Below are 19,186 nucleotides of genomic sequence, written 5' to 3' on the forward strand. Positions count from 1 at the left end.
CTTTAATAAAAGTTGGTCTTTAATGGAACCGAGTGTGCTTAAGTTCATCATTGCAACTGCCTCTGTGACACCTCTGCAAAATTTATTAATATGACAACAGAGAAGGCTTTTTGATGTATGGGAACAGAGGAAGATTCTTTCCAAAATTAAATTTAACGTATTATCCTGTGGCATTCTTTGACTTTAAAGGCTCCTCCCAAAAAAACTCGATGAAGTGCCCTCTTAGTTCAGGTCTACGTTGGGACTCATTAAACAGCATTGCCACAGTCCCAGTGTACTCTCCGTTCGTTTTTTTAAAAACATAATCATCCCGAACAACCTTGAATAGGGGGGACGGCAGCTCTTGAGGAATCATACAGCACAGGACGAGGCCATTCAGCCCATATGATCTACCCAGTTAGTCCTGCTGCTCTGCTCTTTATCCATGGCGCTGAACATTTTCCTTTTCAAGTACATACCCAATTCCCTTCTCAAAGTTACTATTGAATCTGCTTCCACCACTTTTTCAGGCAAGTCAACTTGCTGCGTAAAAGATTTCTCCTCATCTCAACTCTGGTTCTTTTGCCAATCGTCTTAAATCTGTGTCCCTTTAGTACTGGCCCACATGTCAGTGGAAACAATTTCTCCTCATTGGCTTTATCAATACACTTCATAATTTTGAACACCTCTATTCAAACTCCCCTTAAGATTTTCCATTCCTGAAGAATCCTTCGTAAGCACAAAGAAGTAGGCCATTCGGCTCCTCCTTGCGGCGGAGAATTACAAAAATTCCTAACCTTCTGAGTGAAGACATTTCTCCTCATCTCAGCCCTAAATGGCCGACCTCTTGCCCTGGCACTGTGACCCCTAGTTCTAGACTCCCTGGTGTTGGGAATGGCATCCATGAGGTGGAAAAGTGTCATTTTCCATTGGAAGAACCAACTGGCTGAAGACAAAGATAAAAGCAAATAACTGCGGATGCTGGAAATCTGAAACAAAAACAGAAATTGCCGAAAAAACTCAGCAGGTCTGACAGCGTCTGTGGAGAGAAAGACAGAGTTAACGTTTCGGTTCCGGATGACTCTTCAGAGCTGAAGCAATTCTTGTCCTTGTTGGCTGAAGACAAAGCCGCTTGGATGAGTTATCCCAGTGGGATCTTTTTATGCGAGAAGCAAGTTGCCTTGTTTGTGTTTATTGGCTGCGCCAAGGCCCTGCAGCACTTGAGAAGCCGCCATCCAAACAGCTGATCTATAAATCACTTAACAAACTCTTTGGGCAAGGAGCAATTTACATTGAACATTCTTCAATGCAGCCCTCCCCCACACCCGGCCCCTCCTAACACAACCGCCACCAAGGCAACTCTTCCTCCACCTATTCCCCTTCAGGGAATCTCCTTTAATTACTGCCAATTATTGGATAATTTTCTTTAATTTCCCATTGAGTTTCATCTGAGATACATGAGCTGTATTTACAAAATATTGCAACCCCACAGAGTGATCAGCCAAGGCCACCAAAGCTAAAGTCACACAGCGTAAAGCGGAACCCAAGATGAAAGGTGTGCTGTTGCTGTGGTAACGAGTCTTGCCTCCACAACTACAAAAGCATTATTAAAACCAGCTTGAAAGGCACTAACTGCATCAGCAAAGTTTGCACGACATTCAAGCATTGGATGGGATACAAACTCACTTCTCCAGAATATTCCAAAAGACCAATCTGCTCGGGTGTTTTAACCTGCCGGATGATTCTGCTCCCCCCACCCCCACCCACACCACCAACCCCACCACCCCCCACCTCCCCCCTCCCCCCCAACCCCCCCACCTCCCACTACCCCCGCACCCACTTAATGGCATTTATCTTGCAGTTTGCTCAACAGCTCAGCTTCTCTGTTGTGCTCAGTGGGCATCTCTTCAGTCAGAAAGTTGTGGGTTCAAGCCCCATGCTGGAGGCTGGGCCCATAATCAAGGCTGACACCCCTAGTCCTCCACTCAGCAGGTGCTGCACTGTCAGATGTGCTGCCCGTTGGATGAGATGCCAACAGGACATAAAAAGAGCAGGGGAGTTCTCCCGGTTTTCCAGTCAACATTTATCCTTCAACCAACTTCACCAAAACAGATTGTCTGTTTATTTATGTCATTGTGGGATCTTGCTGTGAACAAATTGTCTGTCATGTTTCCTACCTTACCGACTAGTTAGTGACAATGATTCTGAAACATTTAATCGCCTGTAACTTTTGAAGTACTTATTAAATCTCCTCATAACCTTTTCTATTCTAAGTAGAACAATCACAGCTCCTCTAACCTCTCTACGTAGCTGAAGCCCCTCATCGCTGATAGCATTTAGAATAGAGGGAAAGATATAAAAGGTACTTACCTGCTGACTGACATCAACCTGTGGAGATGCTAACGCCTGCAACAGGAAATGCTCTCCACCCTGAGTGATAGAGAGGAATTTTGCCTTGTGAGGAAAGGGAAACAAACAATAAGATTCAGGCAAAACAGAAAGTGCTGGAAATACTCAGCCGATCTGGCAGCATCAATGGAGAGAGAGACAAAGCATTTTGAGTCCAGTATGACTCTTCTTTGGAACTGTGTGTCTTGTAGTCTTGAAGAAGAGTTGAAAGGCTCCAAACGTTAAATGCTTTCTCTCTCTCCACAGATGCTGACAGACCTGCTGGGTTTTTCCAGCACTTCCTGTTTCTAATTCAGGTCTCCAGCAATTTTACTTTTATTTATTTAAGATTGAGGCAGTTATGCTTGTTTGAAGGACACAGAGAATTAGGAAGCAGTGTTGCTTGGAATGACGTCTAGGAAGCAGGGTAACGTCTGTCCTCAGTTAAGAAACGCTAACTGAAGCCAACTTTCAGGAGGCCTCACCTCAGCTGATCCCAGAGGCACTGGTGCCAATTTCTGAAGCAGCTCTCAGCCATAGTGAGAGTGAGGGTGCGAGGCAGGAGGTGGGAGGGAACAGGATGATCTGCCTTACAACTCATGAGGTATGTTTCCTGTGTGGGAACGAAGTGGATTCTGATTGACCTTTTCCATTTACCATTTGCCAGACTCTTCTAACTGCCTGAGGCCTCAAGGAGTTCGCCATGATTAAAAGGCAGCTGATCTCCTGTGATGTTGCTCGTAGCAAAGGCAGGGGTTGCTCTGCTTTATAAGGGCCGGACCATTCTAGTGTGGCATGAACAGTGCATTGCTTCGCTGCTCAAGGGGAACTATCTGCAACCTAGAGGTCCCCTGTAAATGATAACGTATACACACCTGAGGTCAGTTAGAGTTGAATTGCTCTTAGGCTGATCCTGAGGTCAGTTATAGTGTGTTGAGGAAAATGACTGGTTATCTCACTATTTGACATACTAATGTACTGCAGCAAGGAAAATTGAGACTAGGGAAAAGAGTGACACCTGATTAGTGACAGACACTGCAGAGCGGGTGAAACTGGTGTCAAATCGATAGATTGCCCTTCACTAGAACAATTAGGGGTGGGAAACACATCTTGTTGACCTTGCCCAGCAACACTCGAATTGCTTGAAAAAATAAAAGAAGTGCTCAGTACAAATATAGAGATAAAAGCAAAATACTGTGGATGTTGGAAATCTGAATCAAAACCAAAAATAGCTGGAAAAACTCAGCAGGTCTGACAGCATCTGCGGAGAGGAACAGTCAACGTTTCGAGTCCGTACGACTCTTCATCAGTACAAATATAGAGCCTCATTTCTCAAGAGCAGCTATCCTTTTGGTCCTGTCTCTGGGCACATTGAAGGAGACGGGTTGAGGCAGTTCCAGACGGTTTGGTATTTGCTCTACTGTAAAAGCCATGAGTTCTATTGTCCTACCTCATTCTTTCATTCTTTTCCTGCTATCTTCCCCGCAACTGGTTCAGACACAACCCACTCACTGCTGCCAGTGGATTGAGAATTACTCACTTGATCTTCTACTCACATGCTTCATCTGACATTGGCCTGGCACCTTCTCACATTGGCACAGCTGGAATCGGGAAGAAGCCACCATGTGGAGAACTGTGAATGCCAATCGGAGGTCCCACCACCACCTGGTACAGTCTGAATGAACTCCACGGCCACCGTAGGTCCTCCCTGAGACACATATAACTGATAAAAGCACATCGGCGGCGGCCCCTCAGAATCGAGAGTGACGCCCGTCAGGCTTCTGAAGTTGCAGATAACTGAGCAGCCCAGTTCTGGATCCACATGTTCTTCCGCAGTGGGGGGGGGGCACGTGGTTGCGCAGGTGGCACTCGCAGCCCTGGGTTGGCTTCCTTTCCCTTCCTCTGGCGCCTCACTGTCGGGTCGCTGAGCCTCGAAGTGGCTTGTGCCATGATGGACCAGGCGGTACCATGCTGAGTGATCAGCAGCATTCTCCTCCCAGTCAGTGGTGTCAATGCCTCCATGCTTTAGGGCGACCTTGAGCGTGACCTTATACCTTTCCCTTTGGCTGCCCTTTGACCGTTGGCCAATGGAGAGCTGTGAGAAGAGAATCCGCCGAGCGAGGTGGCTTTCGGCCATCTGGAGACAATGGCCCATCCATCGGAGTTGATTCCAGAGGAGCTGGGCTTCGATGCTGGTAGACGCAGCTTCATGTAGGACGTTCGTATTAGTCTGGAGGACTGCCGATTATCCACATAGGTTCAGACTGTAAAGCATAAAGTGGCATTGCAATCAGATTACTGCTGAATGTCTAAACATGACATAATATGTCTTCTAACATGTCTTAAATTATTATTCATTCTCAGGATATAAGTAGGTAAGACCTACAATGAATGCCCATCCCTAGTTGTCCTTGAGATGGTGTTGCTGGGCCTTGTTCTTGAACCACTGCAGTCCCTGTGGTGAAGACATTCCTGCTGTGCTGTTAGGTCGGGAGTTCCAGGAATTTGACCTAAAAGTAGATGAAAGAATGGTGATGTATGTCCAGGTCGGGATGGTGTGCAACTAGGAGGTGGCAGTGTTCCCATGCCTGCTACTGCCCATGTCCTTCTATGTGGTGGAGGCCGAGGGTTTGGGACACACTGTCGAAGGAGCCGTGACATGTTGCTGCAATGCATCTTGTACTTGGTACACACACTGCAGCCACTGTGCGCCAGTGGTGGAGGGCGTTCGATGATTAATGTGTTGGATGGGGTGCCCAAGCAAGCAAGCAGCTGTGTCCTGGATGTTTGCAATGCAGGAACTATTTAAATTGCTGCTCCCAAATCATCCAGCAAATCATTGGAAGAATTCAAGATGGTGCTGGAGAGGAAATTGAGCTTGGGATAAATAACATGGTGCAAATACTCATGTGCCAATCTGCACCCGCATTTCAGAATTACAGGTGGAAGTTGAAACAAACTTAAAATGGCAATTCCCATGAGCTCGGGAGCAGACTGCAAGTTGACGTGAATCTTTACAATGTGTAGTTGGTTGTGATTCCAAGAGGTTAATGAGTTTTATAATACACAGTTCCCTCATTTCATCATTAGCAAATAATTGTTCTGTGGCAGTTCCTCGGTTAGCTTGTTTGAAGAGCTTGGTCACTTGACGGATGTAGACATACTTTACAATCCGGAGTACGATTAATGGGTCTTTAAAACTACCTATCGCCTTCTCCTTCCAAATGTCCTTTAACTTGCTGCCGCTTGCCTGTCCCCGAAGGTTCTGTGCATGTCAGGGACCCCATCCCAGAGCCTTGCCATTGTCCGTATGTGACTCTGTTCAGTGAGTGGCGATTTGGTCTTGGGGATGGGGGGGGGGTCGGGTGGTGTGGTGGTCAACATGTAACACAGGATTGGCTGCTCTACGGGCTGTTCGTAGGAACGTGTGGAGAGGCAGACGTCAGCCATTGCTGCCTTCAACTAATGGAGAGGTGCTGTTTGGTCTGCCCGAAACTTGCTGGTCTGCCAGCGCAAAGAGCTGGCGACGACTGAATGTCGCAGGCTGGCACATTCTGAGGTCCAGGACGACTTGCTGAAAGGATGCAGGTTAGCTTGGGGGACCCGCTGCAAAGGCTCAACGGAGAAAGGCTACTATTTAAGGCCCTCCCCACCATTGTGTACCGAGGGGCTGGAAGCTGGGGTATGCGTACCAGGAAATGTTTGACATGAAATGTAAACGTATATTGTAAATATAGCCTATAATTGCATGCGTAGCGAGGCACCTCAAAATGTCATGTACTGTACTGAAAGAAATTGAACTATATTACACTTCATGTTATGTCAAATTTGTACTGTTATGTCATGCACTTTTAAGACTTCTATGAATGTAGTATATTTTTTAAGAAAAAGATTAATCTTGGGTGTGACTTGCATACAATTTCCAGTTGGAATTACATTGTCGCCTTTCCTCCGCTTCCCCCACTAGTGGTGCTGAGGCCAAGTACAACACCACACCCTCGGTTGACATCAGCCACCTCCGCATTAGTCAGGTGTCGAAATTGCAGCTTCCTGTCACTCAGCTACAGTCTCTGGATAACACAGGAAAGTGGGGAAGGATTATAGAGGGCTAAGTGAGCCCCAATTTCCACCACGCTCAGATACTCTCTTGCCCAAAGAGCTGCTGACGCTCAGTGGGGAGACGGGGAGGGGGAGTTCAATTGAAAAGATTGATAGGCTATTATGAGACAAGATAATAAGGGTTACAGAACCAAGGCAAATGGGAGCTAAAATACTGAATAACCACGATCTAACTGAATGCAAGAACAGGCTTGAGGGGCTGAATGGCCTCCTCCCATTCCAAAAGCCTAAAATCATAGAATCTTACAGTGCAGAAGGAGGCCATTCAGCCCATTGTACCTGTGCCTCTCCTTGAAAGACCTATCCAATCAGTTGCACTCCCAAAGCTCATTCCTCAAAGCCCTGAATATAGCTTCTTTACAAGTATATAACCAATTCTCTTTCGGAAATAATTAGTGAATGGTAGACGGTCCTATATGTCACTCTTTGCTGGCAGCCTGACCAACAGCAGCATTTCCAAGTGGCGAGGGTGGCACACTTTGCATTTGTGCTTACAAACTACCAAATTTGAATTCCTGAGCAAAGCAGAGCAATTTATCGGCAGGCCCCTGGGCTCACTCTAATTACTCCCTTGAAACAAAGCCCAGAGAGTCTGACACAATAATTTGTTCAATCACATGAAGCTTCCCTTTAGAGAGAGAAAAAAATTAAAAACTGATCTCAACTGAAATAACTCCTATGCAAATTCTCTATTGGCTGTCCATTCAGTAAGAGGTTTACTCTTACTGAATAAAATTCCTTTAAGAAAGAAACCATTTTAATGCAACGTATTCCTTTGTCCTGTCAACTTTGTCATTAAAATGTTTTTTAATTCCTTTGCGTGCTGTATTATGGGAACATTAGGAATAGGACGAGGGCTGTTCAGCCACTCGAGACTGTGCCACCATTCAATTAGATCATGGCAGATCAGCACCTCAACTCCAATTCCCCACCTCAACTCTAGATTCTGTGCTAGAAAATAAATCCATCACTCTCAGTCTTGCTGGTGGAGGTTATTGTGTTTTGTTGGTTTGTGGTATATTTTATATATCAGAGAGCAATGCAGAGATGACACTAGTTTCTAAGTGGGCAACAGGTTTATTACAAGAGTTTTAAAATATCTCTGCAATCACAAAATGGCTGCATTCATACTTACAGCTCAACTTCTAATAGCTATGTCTGTTTACTTTGCTCTAAGTCAACGCCCAGGCTTAACCAATCAAGTGCAGTGAGCACAGATCAGTTACCAGACTCACATAATTGAACACAGACCACTTGAATAATAGACCACGACAAAGGTGACCTGTTTGGAAGGTGTTGTCAATGAAACCTTTGGCAAATTGTTGCTGCTGTGCATTCTGGAGATAGCACTCACTACAGCCATGGTGAGCCAATGATTCAGGGACAGAGTCTGGTGGATTCTTCTAGCCTGTCTGACTCAATACCACTTCAGTCCCACCTGAAAACCTCATTGGATCAGAGAATGGTTACCAACACAGAAGGAGGCCAGTCAGCCCATCATTTTCATGTCGACTCTCTGAAAAAGCAACTCACCCAGTCCCACTCCACCCCCAACCTTTTCCCCGTAGCCCTGCAATTATTTTTCTCTTTGGATAATTCTCTTTTGAAAGCCACCATTGAATCTTCTTCCACCACACCCTCAGTCAGGGAAATCCAGATCCTAAACACTCGCTGTGTTTTCCGCATAGAGCCATTGCCTCTTTTACCAATGACCTTAAATTAGAGTCCCCTGGTTCTTGATCCTTCCCTCAACAGGAACAGTTTCTCCCTATCCACTCTGTCATGGCTTTGAACACCTCTATCAAATCTCCTTTTCTCCAAGGAGAACAGCCCCAGCTCCTCCAGATGATCCACGTAACTGAAGTTGATGAATCTTCATTAATTATTACTATTTCTGATTGAGGTGCTGACTGAACTGAGGTGTGAGGTCACCTAAGCACAAAATTCTGACTAAAATTTAACCAGCTGCCAGAGCCTGTTCGATAGAATACGCTTCTGTTCTCGTAGTGAGTGGCACTGAGTGACACAAACCTCAAAGAGCTGGTCTATCAGTATCCAGCCTGCTCACAGCGAGAGACATATCTGTGTACTGTTATGGCTCAGCTCAGAGCCCCCTGTGTGAGGGAGGGGTCATAGCTGCTCTCGACCTGCCCTCCAGTCCGGGACAGTGCAGATGTTTGGAGAGGGTTAAGCTGCGAACAAGAACCCTGCCGGCATTTATACAGGGCAGAAGCCCAGTGAGGCCAAGGCACCAGCAGGTTGACCAGCACCCATGAGAGATGAGGGGCTGGAATCAGTCTTTGCCGGAAGTACCTATCAAGTGGTAGTGCATCTCTCTCTTTCTATTGGAGTTTGTGGAAATGAATTGCGATAATTGTAAGATGAGCTGCCAATCATTGAGTTACATTGAGTCTATAGCACAAAAGCAGGCCATTCGGTCCAAGTGGTCTCTGCTGGTGTCTATGCTTCACACAAGCCTCCTCCTATCACTCTTCACCTAACCCTATTAGCAAATCCTTCGAGTCCTTTCTCCCTCATGGCAAGGATTTTACAGCCTTGTAAAATCCCGCTGGCATAAAATTCCATCTCATTTTTTCTAGCTTTCCCTTAACAGCACTTATACTATTCACCTCAGCTTCTCCTTGAGGTGAGAGAACTTTCTCCGGAATTCCCGGTTGCTTTCTATTTATGGCCTCCAGTTCCGGTCTCCTCCACAAGTGGAAACATCTTCTTGACATTGTTATGTTGAGTGTGAGTTGTGGCTTATCTAAGGTTCCAGGTCCAAGCCCTATTTCAGTGCTTTTGAGGGGAGGTGATGGCATAGTGTTATTGCTGCTGGGCTAGTGATCCAGAGACCCAGGGTAATTGTCTGAAGACCCGGGTTCGAATCCAGCCAAGGCAGATGGTGGAATTCAATAAAAATCTGGCATTAAAAGTCTAATGATGACTATGAAACCATCTGGTTTGCTAATGCCCTTTAGAGAAGGTCATTTGTCATCCTCACCTAGTCTGGCCTACTCCAGATGCACAGCCAAATGGCCTGGCAAGTCACTCAGTTGCAACAATGAAACCAGACGGACCACCCAGCATTGGCACTGGAAACGACAACTTCAATGTCGACCCTACAATGTTCTTCTTACTAACATCTGGGGGCTTGTGCCAAAACTGGGAGAGCTGTCTCACAGACCAGTCAAGCAACAGCCTGACATAGTCATCCTCATGGAATCCTACCTTATAGATAATGTCCCAGATACCACACATCACCATCACCATCCCTGGGTACATCCTGTCCCACCAGCAGGACTGTCCCAGCAGAGGTGTTGGCACAGTGATATACAGTTGGGAGGGAGTTGCCCTGGGCATCCTCAACATTGACTCTGGACCCCATGAAGTCTCATGGCATCAGGTCAAACACAGGCAAGGAAACCTCCTGCTGATTACCACGTACCGCCCTCCCTCAGCTGATGAGTCAGCGCTCCTCCATGTTTACACACCACTTGGAGGAAGCACTGAGGGTGGCAAGGGCACAGAATGTGCTCTGGGTGGGGGACTTCAATGTAGCACCACTACTGGCCATGTCCAAAATGGCATTGATGCAATACTGGGTCTGCGGCAGGTGGTAAGGGAGAAACATACTTGACCTCATCCTCTGCCACAGATGCATCTGTCCATGACAACATCTGTAGGAGTGACAGCTGCACAGTCATTGTGAAGATAAAGTCCCGGCTTCACATTGAGGATAACCTCCATCATGTGGCACTATCACCGTGCTAAATGGGATAGATTTCGAACAGATCTAGCAACTCAAGACCGGGCATCCTGAGCTGCTGTGGACAGCACCCGCACACCCAAAAATGAGATGTCAACCTGGCAAAGATACAACACAGGACTACTTGCATGCCAAACAGCATAAGCAGCAAGTGATAGACAGGGCTGAGCCTGGCATGACCTCATACGTTCTTCATTGAACCAGGGTTGATCCCCTGGCTTGATGGTAATGGTAGAGTAGGGGATATGCCAGGCCATGAGGTTACTGATTGTGTTCGAGTACAATTCTGCTGCTGCAGCATTTGACCAAGTGTGGCATCAAGGAACGCTAGCAAAACTGGAGTCAATGGGAATCAGAGGAAAAACTCTACACCCAGGGCACATTCTCCACCCTTGCCACTCTCAGCCCTTCCTCCAAGTGATGTTCAACATTGAGGAGCACTGATTCATCAGCTGAGGGAGGGCGGTACGTGGTAATCAGCAGGAGGTTTCCTTGCCTGTGTGTGACCTGATGCCATGAGACTTCATGGGGTCCAGAGTCAATGTTGAGGATGCCCAGAGCAAACCCCTCCGACTGTATACCACTGGGCCGCCACCTCTGCTGGAACAGTCCTGCCGGTGGGACACGATGTACCCAGGTATGATGATAGTGGTGTGCAGTTTCTGGGACATTGTAAGGTATGATTCCATGAGGATGACTATGTCAGGCTGTTGGAGTCATACCTAGTACAAAGGAAGATGGTTGTGGTTGTTGGAGGTCAGTCATCTCAGTTCCAGGACAACACTGCAGGAGTTCCTCAGGGTAGTGTCCTAAGCCCAACCATCTTCAGCTGCTTCATCAATGGCCTTCCTTCCATCATAAGGTCATGACTGGGGATATTTGCTGATGGTTGCACAATGTCCAGCACCATTCGCAACTCATCAGATACTGGAGCAGTCCATGTCCAAATGCAGCAAGACCTGGGCAATATCCAGGCTTGGGCTGACAAGTGGCAAGTAACATTCGAGCCACACAAGTGTCAGGCAATGACCATCTCCAACAAGACAGAGTCCAACCATCATCCCTTGATGTTCAATGGAATTACCATCACTGAATCCCCCACTATCAACACCCTGGGGGTTACCATTGACCAGAAACTGAACTGGACCAGCCATATAAATACTGTGGCTACAAGAGCAGGTCAGAGGCTAGGAATACTGTGACCCACCTCCTGACTCCCCAAAGTCTGTCCACCATCTACAAGGCCCAAGTCAGGAGAGTGATGGAATACTCCACACTTGCCTGGATGAGTGCAGCTCCCACAACACTCAAGAAACTTGACACTATCCAGGACAAAACAGCCCACTTGACTGGCACCACATCCACAAACATTCACTCCCTCCACCACCGACTCATAGGAGCATCAGTGTGTACCATCTACAAGATGCACTGCAGGAATTCACCAAGGCTCCTTAGGCGGCACCTTCCAAACCTACCACCACTACCATCTAGAAGGACAAGGGCAGCAGATAGATGGGAACACCACCGCCTGGAAGCTGCTCCCCAAGTCACTCACCATCCTGACATGGAAATTTATCGCCGTTCCTTCACTGTCATTGGGTCAAAATCCTGGAACTCCCTTCTTAGCAGCACTGTGGGTGTACCTACACCAAATGAACTGCAGCAGTTCAAGAAGGTGGCTTATCACCACCTCCTCAAGAGCAATTAGGGATGGGCAGTAAACGCTGGCCCAGCCAGTGAAACCCACATCCCATGAATGAATTAAAAAAAATGAAAATCCAGGCTGACATTCTAATGCAGTACTGAGGCAGTGCTGCACTGGCGGAGGTGCTGTCTTTTGGATGGGACTTTAAACTGAGGGCCCACCTGCCTGCTCAGGTGGATGTAAAGGATCCCACTATTTTGAAGGAGAGCAGGGCAGCTCTCCCCAGTCTCCTGGACAATATTTACCCCAAAATCAACATCACAAAATACAGATTATCTGGTCCTTATCACATTCCTGTTTGTGGGAGCTTGCTGTGTATAAATTGGCTGCCAGATTTCCTATATTACAACAATGACTAAGCTTCAAATGAACTCTCTACTCTATCCTCACTCCTTTTTTATTCCCTTTTTTCAATATTCATTTTTATTCACTTTTTATTTATTTTCATTTTTATTCATTGTTTTATCCCCACCTTTTATTCTATTTTTGACCTTTTCTTCCCACCACTGTCCCCTCTCCCCACCCTACCCTTGTCCTGCTATTATCACATTCTACTTTCTGACCTTAATGCCACCATTACCACCTCCTTTAGCCAGTACTATTACCATTAACACCCCTTTGTCCTTTAGTTCATGACACCTTTGTCAATCTCTCCTTTGCCTCCACCTATCACTGGCCTTCTATCCAGCTTCACCTACTTCACCCCCCTTAAACAGTCTAAATTTCATCACATTTTTACTTCTCTTTAGCTCTGAAGAAGAGTCATACGGACTCGAAACATTAACTCTGTCTTTCTCTCCACAGATGCTGTTAGGCCTGCTGAGATTTTCCAGCGTTTCTGTTTTTGTTTCAAATGTACTTCATCGGTGGTAAAGTGCTTGGAGGTATCTGGTCATTGTGAAAAGCACTGTGTAAATGTAAGTCTTTCTTTTCTTTTTCCTTTGTCTCTCCATTCAAACTCCTTTCAGTGTTTCACCTTTTATTGGGTAGCCCCTCAACCTTCTGGTATCTTGAGAAAAGAACCTCAGCATGTTCAGTCTTTCTTAATAGTTATAAGCGTTCAGTTCTGGTATCATTCCTTGTTTGTTAGCAATTTACTGTGGATCATCTGGGGCAACGGTGGGACAGTACTAATGTCGTTAGACGTGTAATGCAGATCCCCTGGGGACATGGGTTCAAATCCCACCACAGAAGCTGGTGGGAATTTTAGTTCAATTCATGATGACCATGCAGCTGTCAATGATTATTGTAAAAATCCATCTGGTTCATTAACGCCCTCTAGGGAAGGAAATCTGCCATCCTCAGCTGCTCTGGCCTACATGTGGCTCCACTCACAAATCAATTTGTTTGACTCTTAATCGCCCCCTGAAATGGCCGAGCAAGCCGCTCAGTTCAAGGGCAATTAGGGATGGGCAACAAATGCTGGCCTTGCCAGTGACACTCACATCCCATGAAAGAATAAAGGAAAAAAAAATTCGACTCCAACCCCCTTGTAGCTCAGCAAGTCAACCGGAGAGCTAAGAAACGAGCTGAGCGTTAAGGGAGATGGGACCAAGTTGGGGTAACTCTTTCGAGTACAAACACGTTTTCCATCTGTTCCTATTCAGATGAAGTTACATTGTTTCATAGCTTGCCATTATGAGATTTGAACTCTTGATCTTGGGGTTACAAGCCCAGTACCATAACCACGTGGCTATTTAGGCCAAGTTCACCAAGTTGGGGTAGGTGGAGTTAAGATACCACAATCTAAATGATTGACGGAACAGGCTTTAGGGGCTGAATGGCCCACACCTGCTCCAATGTGCTTCAGCCTCAGGTTATTCCCTTCTTAAAAATGCTTATTTCACCAGCCCCGGGGATCAGCAAGAATGGGTGAATGTGCAACTTGCAGCAAGCAAGGTCTTTTTTTTGGTTTCCCTTCTTGGGAAATTCTTGGCCCTGAGATTTACTTCAAACAGCTACAGGAAACGAACTGCTTAGATTCACATAGCTGGGAATAAAGCATACTGCAGCAATTATATAGACCTTGCCGGCTCCCAGCGCATTAGCACTCAAGTATCTCCTTGGAAAATGTGTGTCATGTAAATGCAGCTCTAGTTTCCTGTACTTGAGTCGCTGTAAGGGAATGAGAAAGACCCAGTTGCCAGGGACAACGCAGTGTTTGTTGCTCCCTGTGGAACGATGACACATGTGAGTCACAGGCATGTGACTCAGCAACTCAGGAATTACTAGCTTGGGCTTGAAGCCAGGGACCGGGTTGTGAGTAGCCCTTTGTTAAAGTAGGAGATGTCAAATACATTTGCAGTGACTAATAGATTGGGGGGGTTTGTACACTGAGCTGCATGACTGATAATCTATTTTGTCAAGCACTTCAAAGATTCCATGCGATATCCCCGCCAGTGTTTTTGTAGTGTAAATGAACAGCTTGCCCACACTAAGTCAAGCCCACATGCTTCTCTCAAAGCTGACACTGTGTTTCAATTCTCCTTGGCTAGGCACTCGTGGTCAAAAACACTTACAAGACTGTTAGACGGAGGATATGTGTCAGTAAAGGGGGATCTTCCCAATGCAAGTGACACAGGCCTAAGTGAGTCACACCCGTCACCTGACAAGCAGTGTGTTCTCCGATCGCTGCTGTTAGCCCACTCAGCTTGTAGCGCATGGTCTCTTGGCTTCTTCTTAAAGGTGTGTGTTCCCCAACAGTGCTCACTCCTGTTGGGATACAGTTAGACGGGGAACCAGCTATCTGCGGGTATCTCGATCCATCTTCTTCAGTCCTCTGCCCAAAGGCAGGTCTGGCCCATGGCGCCACATTCTCCACCACAGGGGTAAAGCCAGGAGGTAGGCCCCAAATCCACCGCAGCCGGAGTGGGGGCCATGTGCTGTTGGAACCACAGCCTGATCTACAAAGGCCCACTGAGCCGACCAGCCCCCATGGAGGCCGCGTTGCTGTGGCAACATGCTCTTGTACATGAATGTTGTTGTCCAGAGCTTTGGTTAGTGATGGTAGAGGCTCCAATTTTCTTTCTATCACATGGCTGACCTGGAATCTCTCCCGCTCTCCACCTGCTATTGGCACATGTTGGAAGGACCTGCAAGCTGATACTCAATGGTCCAGGTCTTGCCCGAAGCTGCAAGCGTGGTTGGGTTGCCTGCTCCTACTTTTTTTGCACCCCAACTCTGCTCCATATTTCTGACCGGGTCTTCCGAGCTCAGCTTCTCCACAGTCCCATGACAAACTGTCGCATTTAGTGGGGGATGGGGGGAGGGGGGTTGAAGACAAAGCACACCCCATTTTTACAGGAGCCGTAAAGTAAGTTTGAAAATCTAGTGTGAATGGGCAAGGGAAGCAGGTATGGTGGCAAATAGGTCAGGGGTTAGCATGGTCGGGAGGGGTAGTCATCAGCGGGTCAGTTCTGTCGTTACCTTGGAGTTAGACTAGGAATTTTCCTGTCTAACTATTCAGATAAGTGAGTCAGAACTATCCAAAGTCTTCAAGTTAGCGTCAGAGACATTTGCTGAGGGTCGACAGGGAAGCAAGGGAATTGCCTGTCAGAAATTCAGACTTCCCAGACAATTCCCACAGAGGTCAGCACATCGGGACTTCCACAGGGCCCCAACACACACCTCAGGTGGCACATCCGGTCTCCGACAATCTGGGCCAATGAGGCCACATGATGAACAGACGTTTGTTGGCCATTAGGTCTTGGAGTAGGACTTGAACCCACAGCTTTTGACACAGGGGCAGGGATGTGGCCCACAGAGCCACAAGGCCTCATCTCCATGAATATGGCAAATAGCATAAGTGATTTTCTGGGGATGCTGGATCAGTACATGACTGAGAAAGGAATAGATGTAGATGGGTGGCCGGAGCTTGTTGTGGAGCAGTTGGGCCTGTTTCTTTGGTTGTAGAATTTTCTCTCAAGTGCCCGCCTTCAGTGGGTGAGCTTGAGAAAGAGCACGGCCAATTTGACAATGGGGTCACTCACAGTCACGCACTTTCCTACGCTCCCACAAGTTCTGTACAGACTCACAGAAGTAAACACAACTGGACCAATATTCGCGGCTAGGCTTAGGCAGCAGGTCAAGATGGCACAGGTTGGGCAAGGACGTGGTTTAGCAAAGATCCCAGGAAGCTCCATAACACAGAGAGTGTTGGAATGGATTAGTAAAGACCGTGGCTGAGGGTGAAGTTGGTTTTGTTTGTTTTTTAACTGTCAAATACTATAACGGGAGATGCAGAGAGATGGTGTTCCCAGGAGGATGCGATTGGCTACAGGGCCTTCGTGGTCTAAACCAATCTTGTGATCGACATCGCTCACAAAGAAACAGGCAGCATTTAAATTATAACAACTCCCTTGCTCTAATCCCTTTCTCATGCCTTAAAACTGCTCCCTTCTTTCTCCCTCCAACCTACAGCCATAAAAAGCCAAGGTTGTTGTCATTTAGTGATTAGCCTCTTCTACTTTACCCTGGTGCTGTCCGTCAGTGTAAACTTTGGAGTTTCCCCAAATCCAGCAGTCAGCTGTGCCTCGGAGGGAAACACGCTTGTCTCTGAGTCAAAGGGCTGTGGGTTCAAGTCCTACTCCAGAGATGTGAGCCTATAATTTAAGCTGGCACTTCCAGTGCAACACTGAGGGAGTGCCACACTGCTGTCTGAGGTGTGGCCTTCCGAACGATATGTTAAACTGCGGCAGGTGATACATACGATCCTGTAGCCCTCTTCTAAAGAAGAGCTGAGAAGATATCTCCAGGATCCTGGCCAACATTTAGCCCTCAACCAACATCACAAATAGATTATCCCATTGCAGTTTGTGGAAGCTTCCTGTATATAAGTTGGCTGCTGTGTTTCCTACAACAGTGACTAAACTTTAAAGTTGAATCAAGGGCCGGAAAACTACATTGGCTCCCGGTCAAATTCTCATCCTTGTTTTCAAATCCCTCCATGACCTCACCACCTCTCCCTATCTCTGTAATCTCCTGCAGCCCCACAATGTACCTGTGCTCATCTATGTCTGGCCTCTTGAGTATCCTCCCACTGTTGATCGTTCCACCATCGCCTTCAGTTGCCTGGACCCCAAACTCTAGAATTCCCTCCCTAAACCTCTCCACCTCCCTACCTCGCTCTCCTCCTCCAAACCTACCTCTCCGATCAAGCTTTTGGCCATCTTGACCCTTATCTTTTCATGTGCCTCACAGAGTCACATTTGATTTGATATTGTTAATGTGAAGCTGCTTGGAATGTTTTAATTATGTTTCGGTCGCTGTTGTTACTGTTGAAAGTGCATCGTGGTGTCTTGACAGGTGTTCTACAAACGCAAGTTCCTTCTTGTCTCATTTTTTGGTAAGAAAACGTGCTGCAGGTACCCTTGAGGTTTCTGCATTCTGTTTCCGCTGCCCATGTTGCATAGGCAGGAACTGCATGGAGGAACCAGTGTCCACAAGCTGTGCACATGAGTTAGATTGCCAAGAACGTGTAACACTATTTACTTACATTCCAACACTGCCTTCTGATAGGCTGAGACCAGATCCCACCCCCCCCCACCCACCCCCCGGCATTCGACAAATTGAAAGGACCAGGAGCCTGAGTTTAAACTTTGCAGTGCGATGATTAAATTGAATGGGCAGGTCATCTTTTCCTCATGGGTTAGAGAGCCCCTGGGATGGATTTCCAGCTGTTGTGCTGACTTTCTGTAAGCCTTGCGAGTAGCTGTCTGGGTCAGAGATCAGTGAAGTTTTTCTTAAATTTCACATCATACTAAAGGTAAGCTTTTTTTTATTCATTCATAATGGAATTGAAAGCGAGTGTCAGTAACAGTGACCATAAAACTATCATCGATTGTTGCAAAACCCACCTGGTTCACTAATGCCCTTTAGGGAAGGAAATCTGCTGTCCTGACCCAGTCTGGCCTACATGTGACTCCAAACCCCACAGCAATGTGGCTGACTCTTAACTGCCCTCTTGCCTAACAAGCCACTCAGTTGTATCCAAAACTATTACAAAAAAAGTCAAACGAGAGGGACTGCAGCGGTTCAAGGAGGCAGAGGGTCACCACCTTCCCAAGGGCAATATGGAATGGGGAACAAATGCTGGCCTTTCACACAGCTCCCACCAGCTTAATGAAGACCTGCTATGGTGGGATTCAAACCTGTGCCCCCCCCCCAGAGGATTAGCCTGGGCCTTAGCTGGGTTACTAACCCAGTGACCTTTCCACCACGCCACTATCACCCCAAGTGCATTGCAGTGGATTAACAGATAACTTCAATGTGATCTCCTGGACAGGCTGTGATTGCCTGAGAAGTACAGAAAGGAATTTTTCAGAGTTCTTTTCCCTTATTGGCCCTGGTTTGGGGGCAGGGTGGGGGTGGGTTCTGTCTTTTCTTCCCCCACTCCCGAGAGATTACATGGTTGTGGGGGGAGGGGAGTGGGGGGGGGGGGGGGGGGGGCGGGGTGGGGGTGGGGTGTTGCAGGATGCGGGGATAAGGAAGTGTCTTGTTTTTGAGCATGTTGCAGGCTCGATGGGCCAGCTGGCTTTTTACTTCTGCCATTTTCATATGTTCACACTGATAAAAAAAAAGGACTTGCATTTATATGGCGCTTTTCATGACCACCAGGTGTCTCAAAGTGTTTATAGCCAATGAAGTACTTTCTGAAGTGCAGTCACTTAAGAGCCTTCCACATCTCTGTTACCCACTCCAACCCTCTGAGATCTCTGTGCTCCTCCAATTCTTGCCTCTCGGGCACCCCTAATTTCTATTGCCCCATCTTTGGCAGCTGCCTGGCCCTAAACTCTGTAATTTCCTTCCTAAATCTCTCTCACCCTCTTTAAGACACTCCTGCAAACCCATCCCTTTAAGAACATAAGGATATAAGAAATAGGAGCAGGAGTAGGCCATTCAGCCCATCGAGCTTGACTGATCTGATATGGTCTTAACTCCACTTTCCTGCCTGTCCTCCATAAGCCTTGACTGACCCCTTTGCCGATCAAAAATCTTTCTAACTCAGCCTTGGATCAATGGCCCGGTCTCCACTGCTGGCTGGAGTAGAGAATTCCAAAGACTAACAACCCTCTGAGGGAAGGAATCCTTCCTCATCTCCATCTTAAATGGGAGAGCCCTTATTTTGAAACTGTGATCCCCCCCCCGTCCCCACCCCCACCCGCACTCAAGTTCTAGATTCCCCCTGGAGGGGAAAGATTCCCTCAGCACCAACGCTGTCAAACCCC

This window comes from Carcharodon carcharias, chromosome 30 (genome assembly GCF_017639515.1).
Source record: "Carcharodon carcharias isolate sCarCar2 chromosome 30, sCarCar2.pri, whole genome shotgun sequence".
Taxonomy (NCBI): Eukaryota; Metazoa; Chordata; class Chondrichthyes; order Lamniformes; family Lamnidae; genus Carcharodon; species Carcharodon carcharias.